Below are 17,876 nucleotides of genomic sequence, written 5' to 3'. Positions count from 1 at the left end.
TCTCCTCTTCTCTCTATACACCAACTCTCTTGGTTCTGTTATTCTCTCTCATGGTTTTTCCTATCACAGCTACGCCGATGACACCCAACTCATTCTCTCTTTTCCAAGCTCTGAAACACATGTAGCAGAACGGATCTCCGCCTGTCTGACCGACATCTCTCAGTGGATGTCTGACCATCACCTGAAACTCAATCTCGACAAGACTAAGTTTCTTTTTCTCCCAGGAAAGGGCTCTCCCACCACTGCAACTGCCTCCTGGCTGGTCTCCCTGCGTGTTCCATACGACCCCTGCAACTCATCCAGAATGCAGCAGCTCGACTGGTCTTCAACTTACCAAAATTCTCCCACACTACACCTCTCCTCCGCTCCCTTCACTGGCTTCCTGTAGCTGCTCGCATCCGCTTCAAGACTCTAGTGCTTGCGTTCCATGCTACAAACGGATCCGGTCCAGCCTACATCCAGGACATGATCAAAACCTACACCCCAGCCCGCCCACTCCGCTCTGCATCGGCAAACCGGCTTGCTGCCCCCTCACTGAGAGGATCGCAGAGGCATTCGCAGAACTCAATACTGTTCACTGTCCTAGCTCCCAAATGGTGGAACGAGCTCCCCATCAACATCCGGACAGCGGAAAGCCTCCACATCTTCCGCCGCCGACTAAAAACACATTTCTTCCGACTCTACCTCGACTAAGACGACGACAAAAAAAAAAAAAATAATAATAATTATAAATCGCACTTATGACTAGCACTTCATAGTTTGGCTTACTTGAAGCTCTTACTAACTTCTAGATCTTATTTGTACCCAAATGTTTAAATGCACTTATTGTAAGTCGCTTTGGATAAAAGCGTCTGCTGAATGACATGTAATGTAATGTAACTTGTTGGAACATCCTGATAATAAGGAGTTACAGTAATCTAATCTAGATGTAACAAAAGCATGAACTAGTTTTTCAGCATCCTGTAAAGACAGAATGTTTCTAATTTTCATAATGTTCCGCAGGTGGAAGAAGGCTGTTCTGGAAATGAGTTTTATGTGTGAATCAAATGACATTTCCTGGTCAAAAGTAACTCCAGGGTTCCTCACAGTGGAACTGGAAGCCAAGGTGATGTCATCTAAAGTGACATGTGATCAGAAAGTTTTTCTCTGAGGTGTTTAGGGCCAAGTATAAAAGTTTCAAAGTAGAAAGTTACAGGTCATCCAGGACTTAATGTCTCTGAGACATACCTGGAGTTGAACAACCTGATTTTATTTCATCCGGCCTCATTGATAAATATAGCTGTGTGTCATCTGCATAACAATGAAAGTGTATGTTGTGCTTTCTAATAATGTTCCCTAGAGGAAGCATATATAAGGTAAAAAGTATAGGCCCAAGCACTGAGCCTTGTGGAACTCCACAATAACTGTTGTTCATAGTGAGGCTTTATCATTAACATGAACAAACTGGAATCTATCAGATAAGTATGATTTAAACCAGCAGAGGGCAGCACCTGTGATACCAAGAGTCTGCTCCATTCTCTGCAGTAGAATATTATGATCAATGGTGTCAAATGCAGCACTAAGATCTAACAGGACAAGTAAAGAAACTAGACCATTATCTGAAGCCAAGAGAAGATCATTACTAACTTTAACTAGTGCTGTTTCTGTGCTATGGTTTAATCTAAAACCTGACTGAAAATCTTCAAACAGGCCATTAATGTGCAAATATTCACATCATTGATTAGCACTGCCTTTTCTAAGATTTTAGAAACAAAGGGAAGATTAGATATAGCTCGGTAATTAGCTAAAATATCTGGGTCAAGGGTCGCTTTTTTGAGAAGGGGTTTAATAACTGCTATTTTAAACGTATGGGGCACATATCCAGTTAATAAGGATAGATTAATTTGAGTTAATATAGAGCTGTTAATTAAAGGAAAGACATCTTTAAACAGTTTGGTGGGGATAGGATCTAACTGACAGGTTGATGACTTAGATGATGAAACTAATGATGTTAACTCAGGGAGATCTATAGGGGAGAAACTGGCTCACTGTGCACCTGGTGCTTCTAAAGCTCTTGTGCTAAAAGATGAGTCAGTCCCAATATGAGGGAGGAGATGATCCATTTTTTCTCTAATTGATGTTATTCACAAAAAAGTTCATAAAGTCATCACTGCTCAGTGTTAAAGGAATAGATGGTTCAGTGGAGCTGTGGCTCTGGTCAGCCTATACATATGTACATATGTACATATGTATATATATGTACATATGTACATATATATACATATGTACATATGTACATATGTATATATATGTACATATCAGGGGTCGCGTTAACCGAATATTTTCTGTCATTGACCGTTTTTTTAAAACGGTGACGGAAAAATCTGAGAGCCATCCGTCATTTTGACAGATTGCAATTCACACCCCTACAAACTATGTTGATAAAAGAGGTGAAAAAAGAGGGATAGATGCAGATGAAGGACAAACTCAGCCCTTGGCCTCAGCGGCAGTAAGGAGGTTAGGCGAGTTCAGTGGGAGCGGGAGTTCTCCTGGCTGAGGAGGGCGGATAGAAAAATGTTGTGCGACAAAATAAAGATTCCCATCGGAGAATCTGAGCATAATTTCTGACCTGGACACCGTACTCAATGCATCTCGCTATCCTTGTAGTGCTGACAGCGTGTTAAAGAGCTATGGACAGGAGGCTTTGGAGCGCGTCTGTGACCGGTGCAGCTGATCCACTGGCGCAGAAGGAGCGCGTGTTGCGGGATTTCCTACCACGCGCAACTACGCGCAAGCAGGCACGCGATTTAAGTCCATGTGGACCAGGAGGAAGGTGTGAGACTGTGCGTTTAGGCCACAGGTGAACTGTTCATATTCCACTGCAATATGAACAATGCAATTGAATATGTCATTATTATCATTTAAAGTGACCGGTAAAAATTGATTATGACAGGATTTTTATGACCCTGTCAGTCAAAATGACAGACAACGAAAAAGTCTAGCGCAACCTCTGGTACATATATATATATATATATATATATATACAAAGTTGAGCTAACACCATTCACCTCCTCTATACCTTAAGTTTCCATATTCAGATTCACCAAAAGAAAATACTCCGCACAGGAAATCCTACAACTAAGGATATCTGTACATCTATACATAAAAGCAGGTTTGGTGGAAACAGGATCAGCTCAGTGATGAGAGTCAAAAACTCAACATAACTGGTGTGTCATAAACTCTTTGCAGTCCGACACACAGATATCCTTAGTTGGAATATTTTCTTTTGGTGAATCTGAAAATTCGGTGATACATTTACAGTATTTGGAAACTTAGGTATAGAGGAGGTGAATGGTGTTAGCTCAACTTTTGAATGGGTATATGTAGCCTCTTTTTGCTAATGATGTGGCTAATGAGGTTTAAGCCTATGCAGAACAGCACCTTCACATAAGTGTAACATGTGCAATTGGCTTTGAGATGTCTTCTAGAGTTCTGGATGAAGCCTCTTGGTGTCCTGTTAATGTTGTCAAGTCAGTGCAGACAGTGCAAGTATTGTTTTTTAACGCAGCCACATCTGCATAGACAATCCAACAGTTCAATGTTCTCTACTCCCGTCCACAAAAGTCAAATTCCAGTAGCACATTTATCATCAGGTTGTCCTGGTTACCCAACATGTTTATCGTGACATTAGTGTTTCTTGTTTCAGTTCCTGAGTGTTCTGCAAAGGTTTCGTATTTGACTGATTTTGTTGTTTCTGCCTCACTCTCACTGACATGTTGTTCTGTTTTGCTGTACACAAATCAGCCACAACATTGAACACTTTCATTCAGAGAGCCTCTATATTTACTTACATGTGGGTCTTCCCATACAGCTGGATCCCTGTGAAGCCTGAAGATAGATATTGAAACTCTGGAGCCTGTATCAAAATAAAAAAATAAAAATACATTTTGGATTAGGACAAATCGTATGACGATAAACAACAGCATGAACATGAATATATGATAAAAACTGACTACAAATGAACTGTGCACTGTGCACATGAACCCAGAGAAATATGATCTGCTCCACCTCTAACCTGTCAATGACATCATTGTTTACAGGTTCCCTGACATGCAGCTGTAACCATGGCGACTGCAATCACATGTAAATGAGTGTTAAAACAGAACCAAAACTGACTATCAGGTCATAAAATATCCTGCACAGCTGAGTGCAGGAAGAGACAGAAAAACAAACAAAACACACATAAAGCATTAAGAATTTCAACATAAAGTTAAGGAACATAGCGAGTGCAGTCAGTGCAGAGACCAGAGATCTGACATCTCTACTGATCTGGCTGGAGCTGCACTGCACACTGGCTGTGTGTCAGGAGTCAAGAGCAAACCGGCCGATCTGTTAGCTATGTAACAATACATAAAAGAACAGGATTATGAGTAGAAGAGTTCCATGTTCACAGGAAACTTAGAGATGCTATTCAACAATAGTATCTGAATTTTTAAATATGCTAATTATGCATTTATTATTTAAACATCACTTATAAGCGTCAGTATTTTTTTTTTATTTGTCTGTCGGCTATTTAAATGTGCCAATCCACCTTTAATATGACTTACTATGACTACTACTTTGACCCCACTTTTCTTTAGTGACTCGGGGCTAGAGCACCGTACAGCAGCAGTGCAAGAAAGGTTTAACCCTTCAACCTGCTAAACAACTATAGTAACAACGAGTATTTGAACACTAGAAATCTAAAAATATCAACTGAAGTAATATTTTTGGCTGTATTAGCTTTAGTATCTTCACACTTTAGAAGTACTGACACATGTGAACCACACACCTGCAGGGAGAGTCCTGCCATCAAAACATTTCAGGGGTTTGGTGATTTTTCTGGCTATTGTCGGTACAGGAGGGTAAAGACGAAGGCATTCTTTGATACACATTGTAGTGTATGGAATTTTATTGAGATCCTCCCTAAGATAAGACAAAAAAAACACAACAATGTTAATGATAGATTCACATAATTAGATAGATTCACACTTAGGTGAACGCCTAACACTAATCAAAGTCAGCACAGAGAGCAGAGAACACTTCAACATACCAGTCCATGGTGTCTTTGTCACACAGAACGTCAGTGACCTCCTCCCTGCACAGCTTCTGGTGTTCTGGGTGGCAGGCAAGACAGTAGAGGATAAAGGCGATGCCGCTGGCTGTGGTGTCATGAGCCTCGAACATGAAGGTGTCCACTTCTGCTCGTATTTCTTCATCTGACAGCCCGTTCTGACTCTCATCCTGAAAGTCAAGATTAAAGACAAAAATATAAAACTCCATAAACTGGTCTGCTTGTCTGCTTTCTCGTCTACGATATCTTAAGAATATGTTCATATGTGACACACTTTTCAGACAGGAAACTAAAGTTTATAAACCACTCACAATAAAGCACTTTAACATCACGGCACGCAGGAGCTGTTGATCCACTGCTGCCTCCGTCAGTTAGTTCAAGTGACTTTGGTTGTTAAAATCCTTTGGCTCCAAAATGTACTAAGAAATCATGACTTAAGAAGGTGTAGGCTTTTTAGATGAGCCTTTTGTTGCGTGTATGAATCAGTATTTCTTAAGTGTCCTTAAAGGAATACTTCACCGATTTGCATTTAGCATTTAGCTCCTCCACTTCAAAAAAAAACAAACAAAAATAAGTGACAAAAAGTGTCAAGTTAAACATCATAGGTGGCAGAAAACTTAATTAGGGAGGTTTCAGCTGGTAAAAGGTGGTGTTAACAGTATGTGAATGAACAGTAAAGTGAAACAGTAGCTAGGTAAATCAGTGGTCCTAGAAAATGTTACCTCACTATGCACAGACTAATATTTAATCAAAGAAAATAAAGTTATATTTAAAGGTAAATGATGAAAGAAATCTATCACGTCAGAGCTGTAGTATGTCAGTCATCATCTACCGCTTCATCCTCCGCCAGAGGGTCGTGGGGGGTGCTGTGCCAATCTCAGCTACATCGGGCGATAGACTCATGTGTATTCATTTTATTCATTCCTTTCTTTTTTCATCATACTGTTTATGTTGTGTGATGTCTAAGCTACTGGACCTTGGATTTCCCCTTGGGATCAATAAAGTTTTTGAAATTGAATTGAAAAAAAAATATATATATATATATATATACATACATACATATATATATACATATACATATATATATATATATATATATATATACATACATATATATATATACATGTACATAAACACAGGAAGTGATTTGGACTTTGAACAGGACTTTGGCTGAAGACATCAATGAATGACAATAAATGACTTTTTCAGCCAACTTCAACAACATCAATACCTTCAGCTCAGTGAGGAAATTCATTCCCTGTGTTGCAAAGAATCACAGCAAATTCTGCCATCAATTTGATATTTTAAAATAAATATAAATACAAATCCTAAATATAACATACTCTTGCAGAGAGAAGGATGTCCAGAAAGTCCAGGATTCTCTTGGATCGCACACGTTCCAGCTCCTTTTCTTCCTTCAGTGCTTCCTTTCTCTTTCTTATGACCTCCGCTTTAAAAGAGGACAACAATAAGTGTTAATAAGCCAGTGTTTTTGATCGTTATTAATCAAATCATGTGCTGCGCTTACCTGTGTGTCTGTGAGCAATCCTGCACGCTTTCCTGAACCTGAAGCCAGTTGGGCTGAGGTGGAAGATGAGGTCGTTGTGGTACGGAAATAACCTCATCCGCAAGTTTATCAGATTAGCAAGGTCATACACTGCTTTGATGTAATCATTTTTCCCACTGAAACGATAATGTTTAAACTTTGGATTAACCCATAAGACAATAAATGTTAGTTACTGCCTTAAATGTGTATTAGGCAACATCAAAACCACAGTTCAGGACGTTTTCTCTAATCAGAGCTATCCTTCTCCCCTTTGACTTGAAAGTAACTTCATGTATACATTCTAGGGTTACACAATATTTACTGTATCAGCTGATATTACTTTTAAAATGTATTATTAGATATTGGACTAATGGCTGGAAGAGTAAGCAGAAGAGACTTATTCCTTCACTTATACACTTATATATATGTAGATCTAGATCTGCTACGACATGAGCATGCACAATATCAATTATTATATTAATATTAATACACTACCTCTGCAGTGGAAAAAGCATGATTATATATTAGTATTGGTATGGTTTTGTCATTAGCCATATTGGGGGACCTTGGTGTGTTAGCTGATATCCGATAATTGACGTCACACAGAAAAAATTGAGCCTACCGGTAATTACAACATTTGACTGTAAACGGTGATACAATTATAAAATAAACAATTCTTTGTTAAGAAATTAAAAACGATAAGATTTGACATCAAAAAATGAATGCTAACTAACCATTTTCAAACAGCACTTTTTCATTTTTAGGGCCGATCCATTTTCTGTGGTGTCTAGATTAAAGAGAATTTAGAATTGGAATGTGCCATTCCATGCGTGGACAGCTGATATGAGATGCCACCTAAACTTTCTGTGGTAGCTGACTACAAAACGGTTTGCTGTTAGTCAGCGTCCAATGTCGCAAGGTGAAGCCCCATGAGATGCAGTGTGCATATTCTAATGTATAATGTATGACGACAGTTGAATGAGTAAAGGTGGAAAGTGTTTACGGACTCACCCTTCAGTTTGACAGTCGCTGTTGTAGCTGAACGCACATTTCATAATGTTGTCCAGTGTCATGAGGCTCACATGATCAAACAACTCAAAGGACTCTTTTGTATTTGCATATCTTCCCCATTTGTCCTGGCAACAGTGAGAGAACAGACATGAATGACATCTCTGCAACTCTCTGTTGGCCCGATCATGCTTGATGTGGATTTACACACATACCAGCATTGTTGTAGCAGTGTCTGACATCAATGTCACGTAGGATTTTAAGATCTCATAATGGAACCCTGGTGTCAAGAGACGCCTGTTGCGAAACCACTTCTGGCCGTTTGAGACCAGTAAACCATTACCTGATCATGGAAACAGTTAATGAGTGAGTGAGTGATTAAAAGTTTAAAGAGACAATCTAGTAAATATGGAAAGCAAGTCAAGGTAAATCAGTCTTACCAATCCAGGGCTCAATAAATCTATATATCACGTCATCTTTAGGTTCTGTTAAGAAACAAACATATGCCTCAGTTCAGTAGACGTAAAAACCAACGTATCATCTCAGAGAAAGATGTGAACACACCTGTTGATGACAGTACGGTTTTTACATATTCAGGGTGGTAAATGTGGAGGAAACACACAAAGGGACCTAATGCCACTGGGAAAGCACAAGGATACTGTTCTGCCCACTTCAGGATCAAGTCAAAGTCGGTCCCATCGTGTTTAAACTGCAAGAAAAAAATGAACATGACAAATAATGACAATATCATCACTCAAATACTCAAACACAATATGTTAAACTCTGGAGATGAATTAAATAAGCAAATGCATGTTCACTCTTAGTGGGCCATACCCAAAAGAAACACAGCACTAGGACAATCAGAGTTCTAGTTTAAAACAATAACGGAATGGAACAAACTCCTAACAACAGACACCACCATTAATGTAATCATTTGTCATGTTTCCCATGCAGTGATGACTCCGCCCACGTTGAGTAGGTACTATTGTGTAGTGGAAAACCAAACTGAACCATGCCGCACCGCGCCGAGGCGAGTGGAGGCGAGCAGGGACCATAAGTGGGAAAGAGGCTTTAGTAATCAGTTCATCTTTGCAATCGTTAGTTGCAGCCGACTTTTATTAATCCATTTCATTTATGGTTGCTACAAAAAATTAAATGAGTAATCATGACATACAAACCAAATCCTTGACTAAACTAGACAAGTCTAAAAATGGCAGACCCATCTGTGCCAAATGAGAGGAAAAACAAAGGATTGAGAATAGAATAGAATAAAAAAGTGACCTTAAAATTGAAAAATCAAATTGAATCGAGGATTTGGAGAATCGTGACACACCTATAATCTTCTACTTATAATTACTATATAGCTAACGATTATTTTCATCATCGATTAATGCTGATCATCGTTTTGTCCATAAATTGTTAGAAAAAGTTGTTAAAAAATGTTGATCAGTGTTTCTCAAATGTTTTGTTTTGTCCAAAAACCAAAACAATGATTCAGTCTTAATGATTTCTTTGTTTTATGGAGCAAAGAAACCAGAAAATAGTCACATTTAAGAAGCTGAACAACATCAGAGAAACTTTTACGTTTTAATTCTTAAAACATAGTTGACGATGAATGCACCTTTTGCACAGTTTATCATGAGTAAACTGAGAATGAGAGCAAACTGTTCGGCCCAAAAGTTATTAATAAAAATGTATTCTCAAAAATGTCCTGAGGGGCGAGGTGGGCCTGGTTTATAATGTACTGTGCTATGGTGTTTGTTTTACTCCTCAGTTATGATGCATGGATGAAAGGAGTGAGAGAGTGAGGCCACCTATCAATAAAAATAGAACTCTCAGTCACATATTCTGAGTCTGTGGTGTACGAACAGTGGAAACTTCACAGCTCCACTGATGCGCAGATGGATTAGGGCGTGCGTAAAGCTGCGCTCTTTTGGAATTCTACAAATGCTGGAGCACATTTGTGAATGAACGTGACACTGACACTGACGACGTGGCCTGAACATTATTATTGTAACCACCGTTACTTTATATTCAACAATTGTCAAGGAGATTGAAATGTATTTACTATCATATGAATATGTCCCATTATAAATCAATGCACCCATCGTGATCTGGTCATTTCAGAACATGTTATTAAAGTAAAAGGTGCTGCAAAACTGTACCAAACGTTATGATCATGCATTTCAGCTTAATACTACCCAGTAATGCACATAACAATAACAACAAAGTTATTTATAACTATTATAAAAACACGGTTGTTGTTGTTGTTGTTTTTGTTGTGACGCGTTTATTGATTTACCTGAAGTAAATTTCCACAAAGCCAGTGTCTCGGCGGTCCGGGAAAGTGTTCCGTGATTCTAAATTCGGTTCTTCTTTGGAGCCATAAGACGCGTAATTTATAAACTACGACATAGAGACAAAGCAGAGCTAACAGGTGGTGAAGGCGAGGCCAGCCCGAATCAAACACCGCGAAGAGTCCTGACAAATCCATGGCTGTAGGACCAGTGTCTCTGTGCAGAGGGACAGAGCGAGAATGAAGCAATAATCCAGCTGCGTAGTGCTGGCGGTGAATGGAGAAGGGTTTGGCTGCAGCCTGCAGCGCTCACGGCACTTCTACTCATGACACGCTCCCTCTATAACCACAAACCTCATCTTATTTGAGCAAGTTAACAGTTTTTATATTGCTGTATAGGGTAAAATAAAGTAAAAAAAAAAAAAAGAAAAAGCAACGGTATCTTACAAATAAAATAAAAATAAAAAATTTGATTTGATGGACATGATATCACATGACACCATGTGGACAATCAAAATGATTGTCTACAAAAAATTAAATGAGTAATCATGACATACAAACCAAGGATCCTTGACTAAACTAGACAAGTCTAAAAATGGCAGACCCATATGTGCCAAATGAGAGGAAAAACAAAGGATTGAGAATAGAATAGAATAAAAAAGTGACCTTAAAATTGAAAATCAAATCGAATCGAGGATTTGGAGAATCGTGACACACCTATAATCTTCTACTTATAATTACCATATAGTTTACGATTATTTTCATCATCGATTAATGCTGATTATCGTTTTGTCCATAAATTGTTAGAAAAAGTTGTTAAAAAATGTTGATCAGTGTTTCTCAAATGTTTTGTTTTGTCCATAAACCAAAACAATGATTCAGTCTTAATGATGTCTTTGTTTTATGGAGCAAAGAAACCAGAACATAGTCACATTTAAGAAGCTGAACAACATCAGAGAAACTTTTACGTTTTAATTCTTAAAACTTAGTTGACGATGAATGCACCTTTTGCACAGTTTATCATGAGTAAACTGAGAATGAGAGCAAACTGTACGGCCCAAAAGTTAAATAAAAATGTATTCTCAAAAATGTCCTGGGGGGTATTCCATCAACGTAGCTAAGAATTGCCAGACTTCTCCCAATCTAGCTCCAAGTCGTTCCATCAAGTGAAATCAGCTGGCTCCCCCTGACGCTTAGTCAAGCCTTACCTGTTAAGCCTCAACTTGTGCACGCCCACAGGGAAAATAAAAAGCCCATTCTAGTCGAGCGCGGAAACTGTGAAAAATGCCGAAAAGCAAGGGAAAAGAACGTGCAGAGATGTTCTCCGCAGCGGAGCAAACCCTCCTCATGGAGGTATATGAGGATTACAGCCACATAATCCGAAAGAAGAGCAATACCGCGGCAATCAATAAAGCGAGGGATGTGGCGTGGCAGAATATTGCCGACAGGCTGAATGCGTAAGTGACAAAGAAAATGAAGTATTTCAGCATCATCATGTTATATAAATCCTCCATCAACGGGACAAAATATATGTAGACAATAATCTACCAATTGATTTCTTGATGGTTTTTGTTTTAAACTAATCAATTATGTGGACCATGAATATTATTAATTAATAATATTTTATTAATTAATATAATATATATTAATTAATAAAATATAATATCAATTAATTATGAATAATTATGAATGCAACCAAATCCCTAAAATTAAAAGGAAACTCCCCAAAGAACAAAAAGACAGCCCTAATAAGTAGCATTCATATGAACATAATTAAAATAGCATTATTGTTTCACTGCAATTTATGTGAAATTCTCCATATTTTATCATTTGGCAGCCCTAGTTTTTGTGCTACTTCTGTATTTTGTCCCAGATGCTATACGTTGAATTGTTGTATTTTCATTTTATTTTATGTAAAGCACTTTGAATCACCTTGTGCTAAAATGTGCTATATAAAGTTGCCTTGCCTACATTTTTGATAATAATAGGCTACATTTAATCAAAGTATTTTACATGACTCATCACATTTATCATACAATTGATGGTAGATAATTACATGACGAAATGCAATGTTGGTTATCATTCTATAGGAAATAATCATATGACAGATCTATTGATTGTAAAAAAAAAAAGTTATTTATGTAGAATCCTTTTAGCATATCAAGCAATTTAATGGAGACGAGGACCCCTATTACCATTAACTGACTAACCAAAAAATAGCAACACATTTACAATAAAACCTGAGGTAATCAGAACAGTAATACTTCACTAATAGTAAAATAAAGTTTGTGCAATATTGAGTGTATGCAAATGATCTGTGTGTGTGTGAGCATTAGGTGTGAATGAGGCATGTGTAGTCATCTGTTAGATAGATAGATACTTTATTCATCTCACAGAGAAATTCACAGTTCAGCAGCTCCAGAATATGTTACACGATAGAAACATAAGAGGCATGCAAGTCTATGTACAGTCTAAATATAAACTGAAACATATGTATAAAAAGGAAAAAAGAAAAAAATATATAAAAAAAATATATAAGGGCGTTAAAAAGAGTGAGATGTACATGTGTGCTTGCGTGTGTGTGTCATGTATGATGCAGGTTGAAGAGTCTGATGGCATGGGGGAGGAATGATCTCCTCAGTCTTTCTGTGGAGCAGGACATTGACAGCAGTCTGTCACTGAAGCTGCTCCTCTGTCTGTGTATGGTGCTGTGTAGTGGATGGTGTGGATTGTCTATGAGGGACAGGAGCCTGTTGAGTGTGCGTCGCTCAGCTATCGATGTCAGACTGTCCAGTTCTGTGCCAACGACAGAGCCTGCCTTCCTTATTAGTTTGTCCAGGCGTGAAGTGTCCTTCTTCTTTAGGCTGCCCCCCCAGCACACCACTGTGTACAGGAGGGCACTCGCTACCACAGACTGGTAGAAGGTCTGTAGCAGCTTCCTGCAGACGTTGAAGGATGCCAGCCTTCTAAGGAAGTACAGACGACTCTGTCCTTTCCTGCACAGAGCATCTGTGTTTGTGGTCCAGTCCAGCCTGTCATCCAGCTGTACTCCCAGGTATTTGTAGGTGTGCACCACCTCCACACAGTCCCCCTTGATGAGAACTGGTTCTGGGTGCACCCTGGATCTCCGGAAATCCACAACCATCTCCCTGGTCTTGGTGGTGTTTAGGAGCAGATGATTGTTGTCACACCATTTGACGAAGTCCTGGATGAGCTCCCTGTACTCATCCTCCTTCCCGCTCCTGATACAGCCAACAATGGCTGTGTCGTCCGCAAATTTCTGCACATGGCAGAGCTCTGTGTTGTGCTGAAAGTCAGACGTGTACAGGGTAAACAAGACAGGAGAGAGCACAGTCCCCTGCGGCGCCCCCGTGTTGCTGACCACCGTGTCAGACCTGCATTCCCCCAGTCTCACATACTGGGGTCGGCCGGTCAGGTAGTCACTTATCCAGGCAACTAGGTGTGAACCCACTCCCTTCCCAGACAGCTTGTCCCTCAGGAGCAGAGGCTGGATGGTGTTGAAGGCGCTGGAGAAATCCAAGAATGTAATTCTCACAGCACCGCTGCCTCTGTCCAGGTGAGAGAGAGATCGGTGTTGCAGGAAGATGATGGCATCTTCCACTCCCACCTTTTCCCGGTAAGCAAACTGTAGGGGGTCAAGGGCATGTCAGGTCTGTGGCCTGAGGTGATGAAGCACCAGTCGTTCCATGGTCTTCATCACGTGCGACGTCAGGGCCACAGGTCTGAAGTCGTTCATCTCTCCAGGATGGGGTTTCTTTGGGACTGGGATGATGCACGATGTCTTCCACTGCTGGGGAACCTTCCCCAGTCCCAGGCTCAGGTTGAAGATGTGCTGAAGGGGGTGACCCAGTTCCCGCGCGCAGGCCTTCAGTAGTCGAGGTGACACTCCATCTGGACCTTCAGCTTTGTTAGGGCGCAGCCTCCTTAGCTCTCCATAAACCTGAGCTGCTGTGATCGTGGGTGGTGTGGTGGGGGGTTGGGAGTTGTCCTCATCTGTGTTTGTGGAGGCTTGTGTGAGTTGGGGGGTGAGGTGAGGGGTGTGGGGTGAGAGGGCATCAGCATTCAGATGTGTGAATGGGATGGGGTGATCAAACCTGTTAAAGAACTGGTTTAACTGGTTTGCCCTTCCCACATCGCTCTCCATGGGGGGTTTTCTCTTGGAGCTGCAGCCAGTGATTGTCTTCATGCCCTCCCACACCTCCCTCATGTTGTTTTCCTGCATCTTTTGTTCTATCTTCCTCCTGTACTGCTCCTTCGCCTCTCTGAGCTGGACTCTGAGTTCCTTCTGTATCCGCTTGAGCTCCTGGGTGTCACCATCCTTGAAGGCCATCTTTTTCTGGTTCAGAAGACCCTTGATGTTGCTTGTAATCCAGGGCTTGTTGTTGGCAAAGCAGCGTACAGTTCTTACTGGAACAACAACGTCCATACAGAAGTTGATATACTCAGTTGTGCAGTCAACCACAGCCTCAATGTTCTCATTGTGGGATCCATGCAAAGCATCCCAGTCAGTGGTCTCAAAGCAGTCCTGTAGGGCCAGTTCAGCCTCAGGAGACCACTTCCTGAATGAGCGTGTGACTGTAGGCAGCCTCCTCACTCTGTGGATGTAGTGAGGTTTTAACAGGACCAGATTGTGATCAGCTTTCCCCAGTGCAGGCAGAGGGGTGGCTGTGTATGCATCCTTCACGTTTGCATACATCAGATCTAAAGTCCTATTCCCCCTGGTGTTACAGTCCACGTACTGGTGGAAAGCAGTCAGTGTTTTGTCCAGAGTAACATGATTAAAGTCCCCAGAGATTAACACAAGAGCCTCTGGATGCTGTGTTTGTAGTTTAGCCACAGCGCTGTGGATGACGTCACACGCAGCCTCCGCGTCAGCCCGTGGAGGAATGTAAACAATGACAACAATGGCGTGGCTGAACTCTCTGGGCAGGTAATATGGTCTTAAACTTACCGCCAGGAGTTCAACGTCCCTGCAGCAGGTGGAGATTTTAATCCTCACATATCCAGAATTGCACCAGCGTTTGTTTACATACAGCGCAAGTCCCCCTCCTTTGCGCTTTCCACAGGCTCTTGTGTCCCTGTCCGCTCTGACTGTGCTGAACTCCGGTAGCTCCACGTTAGCGTCTGGGATGCTGTCCGTTAGCCACGTTTCAGTTAGGCACAGTAAACTGCACTCCCTGTAGATCTTGAGGTTCTTAGTCAGCGCAGGCAGTTTGTCGATCTTATTTGGTAGTGAGTTCACATTCCCCATGATCATAGAAGGTACCGGAGGCTTGAATCTCCACTTCTTAGCTAGCCGCCTAGCTTTTAGCCTAGCGCCGGCTCTACAGCCTCGGTACGGCTTCCTCACGTCCACAGGTAAACACTGAGCCACACCGATGCGGGACTTTGCTCTCAGAGCGTGCAAAAAGTTGCTCAAATACACGAGTCTCGGAATAATCCGTATCCATGGGATATAGTAATAATAGTTTCAGTAGAAACCAAGAAAATTACCTTCAAGGTAGAATAAGGAAAATTAAAAGTGAAACACTCGGAGCTGCTAGAAAGGCTGCCACTCGCGTCGGTGCCGGAAGTACACGCTGTTAGTGTGTATGGTGTGTATTTTGTATGGTTTTATATGTCTCCAGCCGTCCGTCTTGCTTTGACTTTCTGCCAAAGCTTCTGTCCCCTTTCTAACTTCTGCTCCCCACTTTCCATCACGATGTGGGACGCCAATGAGAGTTTGTCAGGGGGTTGCCGTTTCCTCTCGGGGTTTCTCCTTGGCATATTTGCCCTTGGTGTAGAAGAAGTGGCACAACCACCGGTCACAGACATGACTCCTTTTCTCATTTCCTCTGTCCCAAATCTCCTGAGTGGTCATAGCAGGCAGCGCCTCCATCCCCACCTCTCCATACTGTTCACTGGGCTCTGGCAGCTGACTATTCCCAGACCCTTCCACAGCAGCCCAGTCCTCCTCAGCACCTTCCCCTTCCTGGGGATCCTGAGCCTCTCCGCGCCTAGAACCACCAGCTCTCACACGTTGGGGGCAACTTTGCAGGATCTCTGTTACCTCCTGACTAGACATTCGTGAGAGAGCATCCGCATTGGAGTTGTCTTGTCCCCTTCTGTACTGGACATCAAAATCAAATATGGACAGGTGAGAGACCCAGCGCTGGCCTGTAGCATCAAGTGGAGTTGTCTTGTCCCCTTCTGTACTGGACATCAAAATCAAATATGGACAGGTGAGAGACCCAGTGCTGGCCTGTAGCATCAAGTTTGGCAGAAGTCATCACATATTTCAGGGAATTGTTGTCGGTGAGCACAGTGAACTTGCGTCCACAGAGATGGTCGTGGAACTTGTCAGTGGCTGCCCACTTGAGGGCGAGGAACTCAAGCTTGTGCGCAGGGTACCTTGTCTCAGGTGGGCTCAAGCCTCTGCTCGCATACGCGACAACTCTCTCCATTCCACCTTGGACCTGCGCCAGCACCGTGCCCAGTCCTGCTCTTGATGCGTCTGTCTGTCGCACAAACGGCAGGGTGTAGTCTGGGTACCCCAACACTGGTGCACTCACCAACCTCTCCTTTAAGGACTGAAAAGCCTCCTCGCACTCAGCTGTCCACACAAAGGGTTTGTCAGGCTCCAGGCTTTTGTGGGCCCCTCTTTACTTTTTCCTGGGGTCACCAGAAGTGAGACGATACAGGGGAGCTGCCAAGCTGGAGAACCCCTTTACATACCGCCTGTAGTAGCCTGCGAATCCTAAAAATGTAAGCACTTCTTTGCGGTTGGTGGGCACTGACCACTCCTTCACCTTGCTGATCTTCTCTGGGTCTGTCCTGATGCCGTTGGCTGACACCAAGTGACCCAGGTAGTTCACCTCTTTCTGCACAAACTGGCATTTAGAAGGCTTAAGCTTCAGCCCGTGCTCCCGAAGCCTGTCAAAGACAAGTTGTAGCCTCTCTAGATAGTCATCAAACGACTTTGAGAATATTATAATGTCATCCAGATAAATAAGGAGATGGGTGAAGTTCAGGTCCCCAAAGCAGCAGGTCATTAGACGTTGAAAAGTGGAGGGTGCGTTTTGCAAACCAAACGGCATCCTGTTAGCCTCAAACAACCCCATGGGTGTGCTAAAGGCATTTGGCTTGGCCCAATGATTCCAGTGGCTCCTCGATTCTCAGCAGGGGAAAAGCATCTCTGGTGCTGCACGCATTGAGCTTCCTATAGTCAATGCACAGTCTCAGCGAACCATCCTTCTTAACCACGACCACCACTGGAGAGGCATATGGATTTTTACTGGGCCGGATGACTCCTGCCGCCTCCATCTCCGTCAACAGTCGCCTCACATCCTGCCACTGAGAGGGGGGTATCTTATGGTATGGTAGACGGAAGGGCCTGGAATCCACCAGCGGAATCACATGCTGTACTGTGGTTGTGTGGCCATAATCTGTGGAGTGTTGGGAGAACACGCCCGCATTCTTGTCCAATAGCTCCTTAAGACAAGCACGTTGGTCCTCGTCCACTGCCGCTTCTCTTAGGTCCACACCACAGCTGGGGACCACTTGATCCAGGCTGAGACATGCCTCTTTGTTTCCAGCACTATCCTGCTCTTCATCACAGAACTCCATCACATTTTGCACCAGGACTGCATTAGCCAGGTGTGTGTGTGGTCAGATGGTGATGTCATGTTGGGACAGATTCATCACCCTGATGGGGGCACAACCCTTCTTAACATCTGCAAGGACCTTGGCAACTAAAAGGTCCTGGGGGAGCTTAAGGGAGGCCTGGCCTTCTATCATGGTTGTATATGTCTTCCCTTGGGGACCAGATTTTATTCTGCATCGCAAGTCCATTTCTTTCCCTCCAGGGATGCGTATTTTATGCGCAGGGCCCACAATGTCTTGCACTTGATTTTGTTCGGTGCTCCCCACCTCCA

Source organism: Solea solea, chromosome 13, assembly GCF_958295425.1.
Source record: "Solea solea chromosome 13, fSolSol10.1, whole genome shotgun sequence".
Lineage (NCBI taxonomy): Eukaryota > Metazoa > Chordata > Actinopteri > Pleuronectiformes > Soleidae > Solea > Solea solea.
Note: the sequence above shows the minus strand (reverse complement) of the source record.